This window comes from Geotrypetes seraphini, chromosome 6 (genome assembly GCF_902459505.1).
Source record: "Geotrypetes seraphini chromosome 6, aGeoSer1.1, whole genome shotgun sequence".
NCBI classification, from domain to species: Eukaryota; Metazoa; Chordata; class Amphibia; order Gymnophiona; family Dermophiidae; genus Geotrypetes; species Geotrypetes seraphini.
The window spans coordinates 120,451,909-120,464,570 of NC_047089.1; the positions used below are offsets into that span (position 1 = coordinate 120,451,909).

General features: G+C 48.9%; 1 protein-coding gene across 4 annotated transcripts in view; it reads left to right on the forward strand.

Moving 5' to 3' along the window:
* The window catches only part of LOC117363217 (DNA repair protein complementing XP-G cells-like), a 650,515-nt gene that overhangs the window by 49,870 nt on the left and 587,983 nt on the right, over nt 1-12,662 (forward strand). For all 4 annotated transcript variants that reach the window (XM_033950644.1, XM_033950648.1, XM_033950643.1 and 1 more), the window contains exon 2: nt 3,075-3,183. The gene's annotated coding sequence lies outside the window, so the exon portion shown is untranslated. The remainder of the gene's footprint in view (nt 1-3,074; nt 3,184-12,662) is intronic.

Here is a 12,662-nt window from a genome sequence, read left to right on the forward strand (position 1 = left end):
TAATTTCTTCTGCTGACATCGTTGGTTCCAACGTGGATTATCACTGCTGTCTCCTCCGTCTCAGCTCCTTCCAGGATCCTCTCGATTCTGTCGGTGATGTCCTTCGTTCTTGCCCCCGGGAGACATGTCACTAGCCGGTCCTCTCTCCCTCCTACTATGTGACTGTCCACTTCTCTCAGGATTGAGTCTCCCACTACGATTGCAGATTTCCCCTTCTTCAGCTTCCTTTTTGGTCTCAAGTCTGTATCTTTGGTGCGGTCTGCTAAATCTCCCTCTGGGTTCTGGTGGGTCTCTGCCTCCTCTGTCTGCTCGGTTCTTCTGCAAGGTCCTTCTCCCCCGGCGTCTGGTGGATTCTGTCCTCCATCTGTTGGTTCCTGTCCCCCAACGTCTGGTGGATTCTGTCCTCCATCTGTTGGTTCCCATCTGTATTGCTGGTGATCCTGTACCTCCACCATCCTGCAGGCCTCCTTGATGAATCTCTCGAGCTCCCTAACTTGCTCCTCGATGTGGCTCTCTCTGGTGGGATCCTTAGTTGCCCAGCACGGTTCTTCTGAGGTGCGGAGTCCCTCCAGCTCCTGGACCTTGACCTGCAGTCTCCCAACCTCCTTCTTCAGGCTTTCCAGTTCCTGACACCGACCACATATGTACGCCTGCCTCCCGGAGGGGAGGTAGTCATACATATGACACTCGGTGCAGTATATTGGGAAGCTCCGCTGGGTTCCTGCTGCCTCCATTTCTCTTTTCTCCTTTCTATAGTCCCTCGGTGTGTGGAAGTGGTGCCCGGCGTGCAGCTAGCTGAAAGAGTAGAGAGAGAAGAGAAGGATGAGTAAGAGAAGAAAAAGTACCTGTGGTTTATGTTTTAGAATTAGCTGCTGGGCAGCCTGGGCTCCTGGCTCCTTCGAACGGCTGCGCACCGTTGGCTCGTCCCCTTTTATGGGGTAGATCAGCTGTGACGTCGGGGGGTGGGCGGAGTTACCACTGTGTCCCATCCGCCTCCTCCTCTGCTCCTGCCGAATTCAGTGCTCCTCCACTCCCCTGCTCTGCCTCCTCCGCCTCCCGTATGTTCTACGCTCCCTTTCTACGCCTCCTCCGCCTCTCTGTATGCTCTCCGACCCTTTCTACGCCTCTCTGTACGCTCTCCGCCCCTTCCTCCACCTCTCTGTACTCTCTCCGCTCCTCTCGCCGCTTCTATATGCCTCCTGTGTCCTGTGTCCCTCTCTGCTATTTCAGCCTCTCTGCCCTCTCTCCCTGCAAGCACCCTCTCGCTGCTCCTACGTGCTTGCTCAGCTGTTCTTATGGGTGTGATCACCTTTCTAAAATATGCAAATTAGGGTTAACAAAAGCTCTGTGAGTATACAGCTCCCATGTCATTCTTTACTGTTAAGTCAAGGGATGACCATCACTTCTCAAGTATTCAAATCTAAAGCTGCTTCAGAGATTTTTTAATAATTAAAAGAAAAACAAAAATATCTCTAGTGCAGTGTTTCTCAACCTAGTCATTGGGAGCACCTAGCCAGGCAGGCTTTCAGGATAACTCGCAGTAAGTAAGCATGAAATAAATTTGTATGTATTGCCTCCACTGTATGTAGATCTATGTCATGTATATTTATTGTGGATATTTTGAAAACCAGACTGGCTTGGCGTCTTGAGGACTGGGTTGAGAACGCCTGCTGTAGGGATTATGATATATGTTAAGATAGGTATTTGTTACCCAGTTTATTCCTAAATAAGGTTCATAACAGGATATAAACTTAAGAAGCTGATTATCGGAGAGATGTATATTATAGTCAAATATGTATGTTTGTATACTAATCTTTCAAAATTAACTTTTAAAAACATATATAGTATATAAATCTTGAAATTCCTATACATATATAGTTATAGACTCAGTGTGTCCCTTTTATAGTTAATCTTGCAAATAAGTGAAAACTTTCTGAGCTTAAATGGTACCCTCTCTAAAACATCGGAGGTGACCAGTGGAGTGCCGCAGGGCTCGGTCCACTCCTTTTCAACATATTCATAGGGGATCTGACTCAAGGGCTTCAAGGTAAAATAACACTATTCGCCAATGACGCCCAACTATGTAATATAGTAAGTGAATGCAGTTTACAGAATTATATGGCGCAGGACCTGCTTACATTGGAAAGTTGGTCCTCAACCTGGCAGCTAGGCTTCAATGCTAAGAAATGTAAGGTCATGCACCTCAGAAGCGGAAATCCATGCAGGACGTACTTCTTGAACGGAGAAACTTTAACTAGGACTTCAGCAGAACGAGATTTAGGAGTAATCATCAGTGCAGACATGAAAACTGCCAATCAAGTGGAGAAGGCTTCATGCAAGGCAAGGCAGATATTGGGTTGTATCAATAGAAGTTTCGTCAGCCGAAAGCCTGAAGTCATAATGCCGTTGTACAGGACCATGGTGAGACCTCATCTGGAGTACTGTGTGCAATTCTGGAGGCCACATTACAGTAAAGATGTGCGCAGAATTGAATCGTTTTAGCGGACGGCCACCAGGATGATCTCGGGGCTCAAGGGTCTCTCGTACGAAGAGAGACTGAACAAATTGCAGCTCTACACTCTCGAGGAACTTAGGGAGAGGGGAGACATGATCAAAACATTTAAGTACCTCACGGGACGTGTCGAAGTGGAAGATAATATTTTCTTTCTCAAGGGACCCTCGGCCACAAGAGGGCACCCGCTCAAACTCAGGGGCGGAAAATTTCATGGCGACACCAGAAAGTATTTCTTCACAGAGAGAGTGGTTGATCATTGGAACAAGCTTCCAGTACAGGTGATCGAGGCAAACAGCGTGCCAGACTTTAAGAATAAATGGGATACCCATGTGGGATCCCTATGAGGGTCAGGATAAGGAAATTGGGTCATTAGGACATAGACAGGGGTGGGTAAGCAGAGTGGGCAGACTTGATGGGCTGTAGCCCTTTTCTGCCGTCATCTTCTATGTTTCTAAATATACAAAAGCATGTAAATTGGTGTTTGTGGATAAGTGTTATGAATAGTTAACACTTAGTTTGGACTGTTATAAGATAAATGTTCATCATTTTTTATTTCCAGAATTCTTATAGATAGAATATCTACCTAGAAATCTTTTCAAAACTGATGCTTTTGAGTGGAAAATAGACTTTCTATCTGTCCAGTGACTGACTGAAACAATCTACCTTTTGTGAGTATGAACAGTGCTTTTCAATCTTCCTGTTATTTTTAAAGTATTTTCTAGAGTAGTCTTACTAGTACTTTTTATTCTCCAAGGACAAGCAGACCATATGATTCTCGCATGTGGGTGACAAAAACACAGCCCTGTGCAGAAATTCTGCTTAACATACTGTTTATATAACAATTTGTCAAGATGGGAGGGATACCTCAAGGAAGAGTTAGTTGGATGGGAACAGCTGAATGAAGTAGAAAAGCAGTAGGTGAAGCTATTCTTATGGCGACAAACCTTTATATTAAGAAAGTACATAAAGGTAAAAGGAAAAGAAGGCCGCTTTGGTTCTCAAATACTGTATAGTAGCTGAAAAAGTTAGAGAGAAAAAGATAGCCTTCATAAATTACAAGATGTCATAGAAAGAGGATGACAGGCAAAAATATATATATAAGCTACGAGAAGCAGGAAAAGCTGTCAGAAAAACAAAGATGCAAATGGAAGAAAAGCTAGCCGATATGGTAAAACTGGGGTGCAATTTTTTTTTTTTTTTTAAGATATGTAAGTAATAGAAAGAAGTGTCAAAATGGCATAGTGAGGCTCAAGGGTCAAGGAGACAAATAAGGAAGGGAAAGAGAATAGGGACTTGTATATTGCCTTTTTATGGCTTTGGCATTTCAAAACTGATAAGGCTAAACTCAACAATTTTTTTAAATTCTTTATAACAAATTGAATTTTACAGTCAAGTATAAAATTAAAATTACAACTTGAATCGGATCAAAGCTTGATAACAGTAGAAGAAGAAAAAAGAAAGAAAGAATATCTCAAATATTTAGCCCAGAATATTGGGAGAGATCAAAAGGAAACCTAAACTTGTTATAAAGAAATAAAATAATCATATAGGAGCGGTAGCAATATTCTACACATCTTACAGCCGGTATGTGTATTATATGGCAAGTCACACATCATTAGTTATAGTTACCAACCCTTCTTTTGACTCTAAAAATTCTGGCAGCTGTTTTGGCTCAAAAAAGAGAAAATTCTTATTTTGGTAAGTAATATAACATTTTGTAGGAAACTTCAACAAAATATACACCTCCCAAGACTAGGATTCTTGGTCTAAAAACCAATAATTCTTTCCTTCGCCTCTGAAATTTCTGATTTATATCAGGAAAAATATGAACATTAGAGCCTAGAAATTGATCATTCATATGACGAAAATACAAACGAAGAACATATTGTCTATTAATTTCCAAAGTGAAAGTTATCAACATGGTTGTTCTATCCGTAATAATTTCCAAGGAATTCGCTAGAAAAGTTGATAAATTCATATTTACATATTTATCTCCTGGAGTCTCATTAGGAGTAGAAACCTCAAGGAATTTTCTTAACAAATATTTTTGTTCTGTATTCGCGGTTCACAGTCATAAACGCCGACATTACAGAGCAGACAATTGAGTGCAAGACTCCAGTGCGCCGCCATAAAAGTTTATTTTAAAGAGCTTCGATGGGGGGGTGTGAGGGGGGATACCCCCCAGTTTTTCTTAATAGTGTTTGCGCTGCTGTTGGGGGAGGAAACTTAACTTTTTCCCTATTTTCCAACGGCAGCGCGAACACTATTAAGTAAAGTGGGGGGGTTCCCCCCACACCCCCTCGGAGCTCTTTAAAATAAACTTTTAGGGCGGAGCGCTGGAGTCTGCTCTGTAATGTTGGCGCATCTTTGTCTGGCATGCTTTTGTCCCATCACCGTATTCACAGATGAAAGACAAGGGCTAGGACCACAGAAAACAAACAAATTGGAATGGTTTTGTGGTAGACAGAGAGATATTCAGAAGACTGTGTTTGAGGAGCTAGCTAAATTAAAAATAGACATAGAGATGGGGCCTGATAGGTGTGATCCCTCCGCACAAGAGCGGAAGTAAGAAGGAGGTTGGGAATACACGGCTGGTTAGTCTGACCTTAATAGTGACTAAATTAATGGAAACACTTCTTAAGTGGAGGATAGTGAGCTTTCTAGAATTGAATGGACTGCAAGACCCGAGGCAGCATGGTTTTACAAGAGGCATGTCTTGTCAGACAAATCTGATTGATTTCTTTGACTGGGTGACCAAACAATTGGATATGGGAGGGGCGCTAGATGTAGTGTACTTGGACTTTAGCAAAGCTTTTGACATGGTGCTGCATAGGCAACTGATAAATATACTGAGTGCATTTGGTATGGGTCGTAAAATGACGAACTGGATTAAAAGTTGGTTAAGTGGAAGGAGATGAAGGATAGTGGTAAATGAAGTTTGCTCAGAGTATTTTTGTGGCTTTGGCATTTCAAACTTATATTCAAAGCGGTGGGTACTGGAGGACTAAGTAACTTGCCCAGGGTCACAAGGAGCAGCACCAGGATTTGATTTCACAAGCTCAGAGGCAGCAGCTCAACCAGTAAGGGGAAAAGACCCGTGAAGGAAGCGGTGGGACCGTTGGATGACCATGGAATAAAGGGACTGCTAAAGGAAGACAAAGCAATCGCCGACACACTGAGCACATTTTATGCATCTGTATTTACCGAAGAGGATATACTAAACTAAACCTTAAGTTTATATACCGCATCATCTCCACGGAAGTAGAGCTCGGCACGGTTTACAAGAACTTAAAATACACAGCATACCTGAACCCATCAGGCTATATGCTGGAAACGAAGACGGGAAACTGACAGGGTTGATGGTCAGTCTAGAAGAGGTATGCAGGCAGATCGATAGGCTTAAGAGTGATAAATCCCCAGGAGCGGCGGGGTCGGAAGAGGCAGAGCTGCGGCTCCCCGAGCTATGATTTCTTCTGTTGGCTCCTTCGGTCCAGGCTGTCTCTCTAAAGACGCAGCGGCGGCTCCTCTCAAGTTCCCCAACTGCAGACTTCCGACGCAGGTGGGGATCGCGTCCCGTTTCCTCCTTCCTTCCTTCCGACGGCAAGAGCCGCCGCAGCCAACAGGCTCCGCGCCGCCACGCGCATGCGCACTCCTACCTGCGGGTCCCTACAGCTCACGGAAAACGGGCTCACGCAGGTGGGAGTGCGCATGCGCGGCTTAGGGTTTTATTATATTAGATGAAACATTTTGTAACAGAAAAGAGATTAACCGTCAAGTTAAACATAAAAAATCAAATCACCAGTCCTTAGACACTGAAGAATTAAAATGGTCAAAACTCTTATAACAGTCCACATAAGAAGGAGAGACAATTCCCATCTTAGAGAGAATAATAAACAAAAATAAACTAAACTCAGGGTGAAAAACTGATACAATTGGACCAACAGGTCCAAGAATTACAGACAACTCAAAGATCTATAATTCAAGATAGATTGTTTTTTTTTCTAAGAAAATAGAAAACTTTGAGAATTATACTAAGTTTTTGAAACTCAGGATATTGAATTTTCCTAGAATGTTGACAACCTCACCAAAAGATTCTTTTTATAAATTTTTGAAATACCCTGAGAAGATCTCAAGTTTGCTAGTACTGCCCACGCATGTGTGCCTTCCTGCTCCACTAGAGGGCACATCCCCTCCTCGTGGTCTTCAGTTCTTAGTTTTCCGCGGAGCCAGAAAGCCCTGTCTCTCTTCTCTGCGATCTCTAAGTGCCTTTCTAGCACCGGGCCTTCTTGTTTTCATATGGGGGTTGCTGTGCGTGTTGTTAATTGTTTCCTTTTTTTTTATTTTCATTTTTTGTTTTTCGGTTCGGCGACCGGGGGCTCCCGGTTCGCCGTGGCCGCTTGGCCTCGAGTGGCTGCGGCCGTCTAAACTTATGTCCCGGCCTCTCACCGGGTTTAAGAAGTGCTCTCAGTGCGGGCGGGTTATCTTCATCACTGACCCGCACCGCTGGTGTATCTTGTGCCTGGGTGCTGATCACCTGACGGATTCCTGTCCTCGCTGTGCCACGCTTCAACCTCGGGCTCTTCGGTGGCGTAGGGCCAGGATTGCGAAGCTTTTCACCATGGAAGCTGCTCCTGCTTCGACTCCGGTCTCGGCCTCGACCTCGGTCTTGACGTCGGCCTCGAAGACCTCGGCCCTGGGCAAGTCTCCCTCGACTTTGAAAGCCTCGGGTACCTCGACCTCGAAGACTTCGGCTCCGGGTAAGTCCCCTCTTCCTCCTTCAGGTTCAGCTCAGCTACCGAAGAAACCTTCCTCGGAGTCTCTGGCCATCCAGGCGGTGAGTGTAGTCCCGCCGGCCTCGACGAGACCGTCCTCTAAACCCTCCAAGCATGCTTCCACCACATGGGAATACTCATCCTCGAGGTCGCCCTCGGTGGAACGCACTGCTGCACCTGCCCGGCCGAATATGGTCACGGTGCCGATGTTTGAGGAGGTGCTGAAGGCTATCATCTCCTCAGAGCTCTCCTCAGCGTTGATGCAGCTTGCTCCGGCCTTGACCTCGCGAGTGGTGGACCAACCTGAGCGTCGTGTCGAGGCTTTTCGAGGCAAGACACGTCGATCTTGGCGTCTGTCCTCGTCGGATTCCTTGCCTCTTCCATCGAGGCACGTTTCTCCCTTGAGCCGGCCTCGGTCGAGGCGCCTTGCGAAACGTCCGCGGGACTCCCCCTTGAGAAGGGGCAGGTCCCCGGGACCTCGCACTACAGGCTCCATTAAGACCTTGGACCTCACTCTGTCCAACCCGAGTTTGTTGAGGTCGCCGATCCGGTTGGACTCCCCGCTCCGGGAGGAACCTACCTCGGGAGACCCGGCCTCGGGTTCCCGAGGCTTGTCTTCGGGCCGGGGTTCTCCGAGACGCCATCCTCGGACCTCGACGGTCCTTGCCTCGCGATCCTCCCCTCCGGGGACTTTGAGGCGCAAGCTCTCATCGACACCTCCTCGTTCTTTCAGCGGGGCTTCCTCGGCGTCCATGCTGGTGAATACAGATGTTCCCACACACTATTCTAGGGAGGCCTCCCCCTCCTTTTCGGCTGCCCTGCGGTCTTGTTCCACCACTCCCCCCTGGGGAGCACTCTGACAGCCGGCCCTCTTCCTTCACTAGATTTGTGCAGGATATGGGGAAGGCCTTGCACCTGGACCTTCAGTCCGATTCCAGGTATACCAAGGAGTTCTTGGAAGAGATGGAGCTCCCTTACCCTCCTAGGGAATCCCTGCAGCTGCCTCTGAATCCAGTCTTGCAGCAGACCTTCTTTCGCAATCTGGAGATGCCCTATGCTATTCCGGCTATTCCCTCCAAAATGGAGTCCCGGTACCGGACTGTGCCATGCAAAGGGTTTGAGAAGGCGCAGCTCTCTCACCAGTCATTGGTAGTGGAATCTACCCTTAAAAAGTCTCACTCTTCCAAGGTCTATGCCGCTGTCCCGCCCGGCCGGGTTTGAGAAGGCGCAGCTCTCTCACCAGTCATTGGTAGTGGAATCTACCCTTAAAAAGTCTCACTCTTCCAAGGTCTATGCCCCTGTCCCATCCGGCCAGGAGGGCAGGACCATGGATAAATTCGGGAGGCGCCTCTATCAGAACTCCATGATGGCGAACCAAGTCCTGAACTATAATTTTACGTTCACTTCTTATCTTAAGTGGTGCATCAAGTCCTTACCATCCTTTGAGGACGATTTGCCTTCTGTGCGCCGTGCGGAGTTTCGCCGGCTTGTGGATATACTGTTGCAGCTTCGGCTGTACATGTTCCAGGCTTCCTATGATGCGTTTGAGCTATCGTCTAGAGTCTCGGCCTTCGCGGTGGCCATGTGTCGTCTGGCGTGGCTCTGCATTATCGATATGGACCCCAACCTACAGGACAGGTTGGCCAATCTTCCGTGCTTGAGGAATGAGCTATTTGATGATTCATCGAGGTGGCCACGAAGCGCCTCTCCGAACACGAATGCTCCTTTGCTTCTTTGGTCTGGGCTAAGGCAAAACCTGCTCAGCCCAAGACCTACCGGCTGCCTCCCCGGCGGTATCTGCAGAAGTCCACGCCGGCGTTTTCCCTCCTCCGCCTCGGCGTCCTCAGCAGCAGAGGGCTCCTCCTAAGCTCCAGACCCCCGCTGCGCCGAAGTTGCAGCCCTCCTTTTGACTGGCCCGGCGGGAGGGGGCTGGCCCCTTCCGCCTTGGGGGTTCCCCCTTTACCCATTGGGGGACGTCTCCGCGCCTTTTATCATCGTTGGGCGCAGATCACTACGGACTCTTGGGTCCTCTCCGTCATTCGGGAGGGGTACTCCCTCAACTTCCGGGCTTTGCCTCCAGACAGACTTCCCAGAGAGTCTCTTTCCGACAGGGCGCAACTTCCTCTACTTCTTTTGGAAGCGCGGGCCCTCCTTCGCCTGCGGGCTGTGGAAGAGGTTCCCCCTTGCCAGCGGGACTCCGGTGTTTATTTTCGTTACTTTCTGGTACCCCAAAAGACCGGGGACCTTTGTCCCATTCTGGATCTGGTTTGGGAGAAGTTCCGCATGCTTTCACTTCCCATTTTGTATCCCTTAATGGATGAGGGGGACTGGTTGTGTTCCCTGGACCTGAAAGAAGCCTACACTCACATCCCGATACATCCGGCTTCTTGGCGATTTCTCCGCTTTCGGGTGGGCAGCCTCTACTTGCAGTATCGAGTCCTCCCGTTCGGGCTCGCTTCGTCTCCATGGGTCTTCACGAAGTGCCTCGTGGTGGTTGCGGCGGCCCTGCAGTCGCAGGGTCTTCAGGTTTTCCTGTACCTCAACGATTGGCTTATCAAGGCCCCGTCAAGGGAGGGGGTTATTTCAGCAACCCATCTTCCTTCAGCATCTGGGGTTCAAGATCAACTTCCCCAAGTCTCAGTTGTGCCCCTCTCAGTCCCTGCAGTTTATCATGGCCGTGCTCGACACGCTCCACCTCCGGTCGTTTTTGCCGCCGCCTCAGCAGGCTGTTCTCCTGCGGCTGAGTCAGCTGGTGGCTCAGCGGGATTCGGTCTCGGCCAAGCAGATGATGATTCTCCTGGGACACTTGGCCTCTACCGTTCACGTCACGCCGTTTGCCCGGCTGCATCTTCAGGTTCCTCAGTGGACTGGCGTCTCAGTGGCGGCAGGATCGGGATCCCGCTGCTCAGCACATTGCGGTGACTCCCTCCTTGAAACGCTCGCACTGTTGGTGGGCCAACTCTTCCAATCTGTCCAGAGGTTTGCTCTTTCTCATTCCCCCGCATCAGAGGATTCTGAAAACGGACTCCTCGGCGTACGCTTGGGGAGCGCACCTCGACGGCCTTCGGACCCAGGTGCTTTGGTTGAGTGCGGACCGGCGCTGTCACATCAACCTGCTAGAGCTCCGGGCCATTTTCAACGCCGTGGTGGCTTTTCGTCATTTGCTGCAGGATTCCGTTGTCCTGGTGCGTACGGACAACCAGATGGCGATGTATTATGTAAACAAACAAGGGGGTACGGGTTCCCTCTCGCTGTGCAGGGAAGCCCTTCATCTTTGGCGGTGGGCGCTCCGCCACAACATCTTCCTTCGGGCGGTGTATATCCAGGGCGAGTGGAATTGTCTGGCGGACAAGTTGAGCCTGCTTCAGCCGCACGAGTGGTCGCCCCATTCTCACACTCTGCGACAGGTGTTTGTTCGGTGGGGAACTCCACAGGTAGATCTGTTCGCTTCGCCCCTCAATCACAAGTTACCTCGTTTCTGCTCGAGGATGTACTCCCCGGATTGTCTTGAGGCAGATGCTTTCCTTCTCGATTGTACGGATGGGTTCCTCTATGCGTTCCCTCCCTTGCTACTACCTGTTTTTCCTTCTCTGCTGTCTCAGAATCGGGGTTCGCTGTTACATCCCAATCTGCAGTCGCTCCACTTGACAGCTTGGTTCCTCTCCACATGAGGGATGTTCTCGAGGCCTCTAGGAAGAGCTCCACTCGTCAATGCTATTCTCAGAAATGGACCAGATTTGCGGCGTGGTGTGATGATCACCGCATGGATCCGCCCTCGGCCTCCTTGTCTTCGGTGCTGGATTATTTGTTCCACTTGTCTCGGTCTGGCCTCAAATCAACTTCTATTTGAATCCACCTCAGTGCGATTGCTGCCTTTCATCAGCCGCTTGATGGGAAACCGCTCTCTGTCCATCCGATGGTTTCCTGCTTTATGAAGGGCATTTTCAATGTTCATCCTCCTCTCAAACCCCCTCCGGAGGTTTGGGACCTTAATGTGGTTCTGGCTCAATTGATGAAACCTCCGTTTGAGCCCATTGATAAGACTCCTCTGAAGTTTCTCACTTGGAAGATGATGTTCTTAGTTGCTCTCACGTCTGCCCGCAGAGTCAGTGAGCTGCAAGCTCTGGTTGCGGATCCGCCTTTTACTGTATTCCATCATGACAAGGTGGTCCTGCGCACTCATCCTAAGTTCTTGCCTAAGGTGGTTTCGGATTTCCACCTCAACCAGTCCATTGTTCTTCCTGTATTTTTTCCGAAGCCCCACTTGCATCCTGGCGAGGTGGCGCTTCACACGCTTGGCTGTAAGAGGGCGTTAGCCTTTTACCTTTGCCGTACCGAGTCTCATCGGACGGCTTCCCAACTTTTCATCTCTTTTGATCCTAATCGGTTGGGCTGCCCTGTTTCCAAGCGCACTTTATCCAACTGGTTGGCTGCTTGTATTTCCTTCTGCTACGCTCAGGCTGGTCTCTCGCTGCAAGGTCGGGTCATGGGGCATAAAGTCCGAGAAATGGCGGCGTCTGTCGCTTTCCTCAGGTCCACACCTATTGAGGAGATCTGCAAGGCTGCCACTTTGTCTTCGGTTCATACCTTCACCTCTCACTATTGTTTGGATGCCTTTTCCAGGCGCGACAGCCAGTTTGGCTAGTCGGTTTTGCGTAATCTGTTTTCATAAATTGCCAACTTTCCCTCCATCCCTTTTTAGTTAGCTTGGAGGTCACCCACATGTAGAGAATATGCTGCCTGCTTGTCCTGGGATAAAGCACAGTTACTTACCGTAACAGGTGTTATCCAGGCACAGCAGGCAGATATTCTCGCAACCCTCCCGCCTCCCTGAGGTTGGCTTTTTTGCTAGCTATCTGAACTGAAGACCACGAGGAGGGGATGCGCCCTCTAGTGGAGCAGGAAGGCACGCATGAGTGGGCAGTACTAGCAAACTTGAGATCTTCAATCAAGTTTGCTTGAAAAGCTGTCCGCGACGGGGCTCCTTGGATGACGTCACCCACATGTAGAGAATATCTGCCTGCTGTCCCTGGATAACACCTGTTACGGTAAGTAACTGTGCTTTTCTTGTTATCAGTGAAAAAGCAATCCTCTACCCAGGGGGCTCTACCTGAGGCCTCAGAAGCTGTAAATATTACAGATATTATCCCAGGACAAGCAGGCAGCATATTCTTGACTGATGGGTGACGGCACCGACGGAGCCCCGGTACGGACAATTTTAGAGTGATTGCACTCTAAGAACTTTGAAAGTTCTAGTAGGCCGCACCGCGCACGCGCACGCCTTCCCGCCCGACAGAGGCGCACGGTCCCCAGTTTCTTAGTTTCCGCGGAGCTAAGAAGACGCGTGTTCCAACTGCTGTTGGAAAATTTTTTCA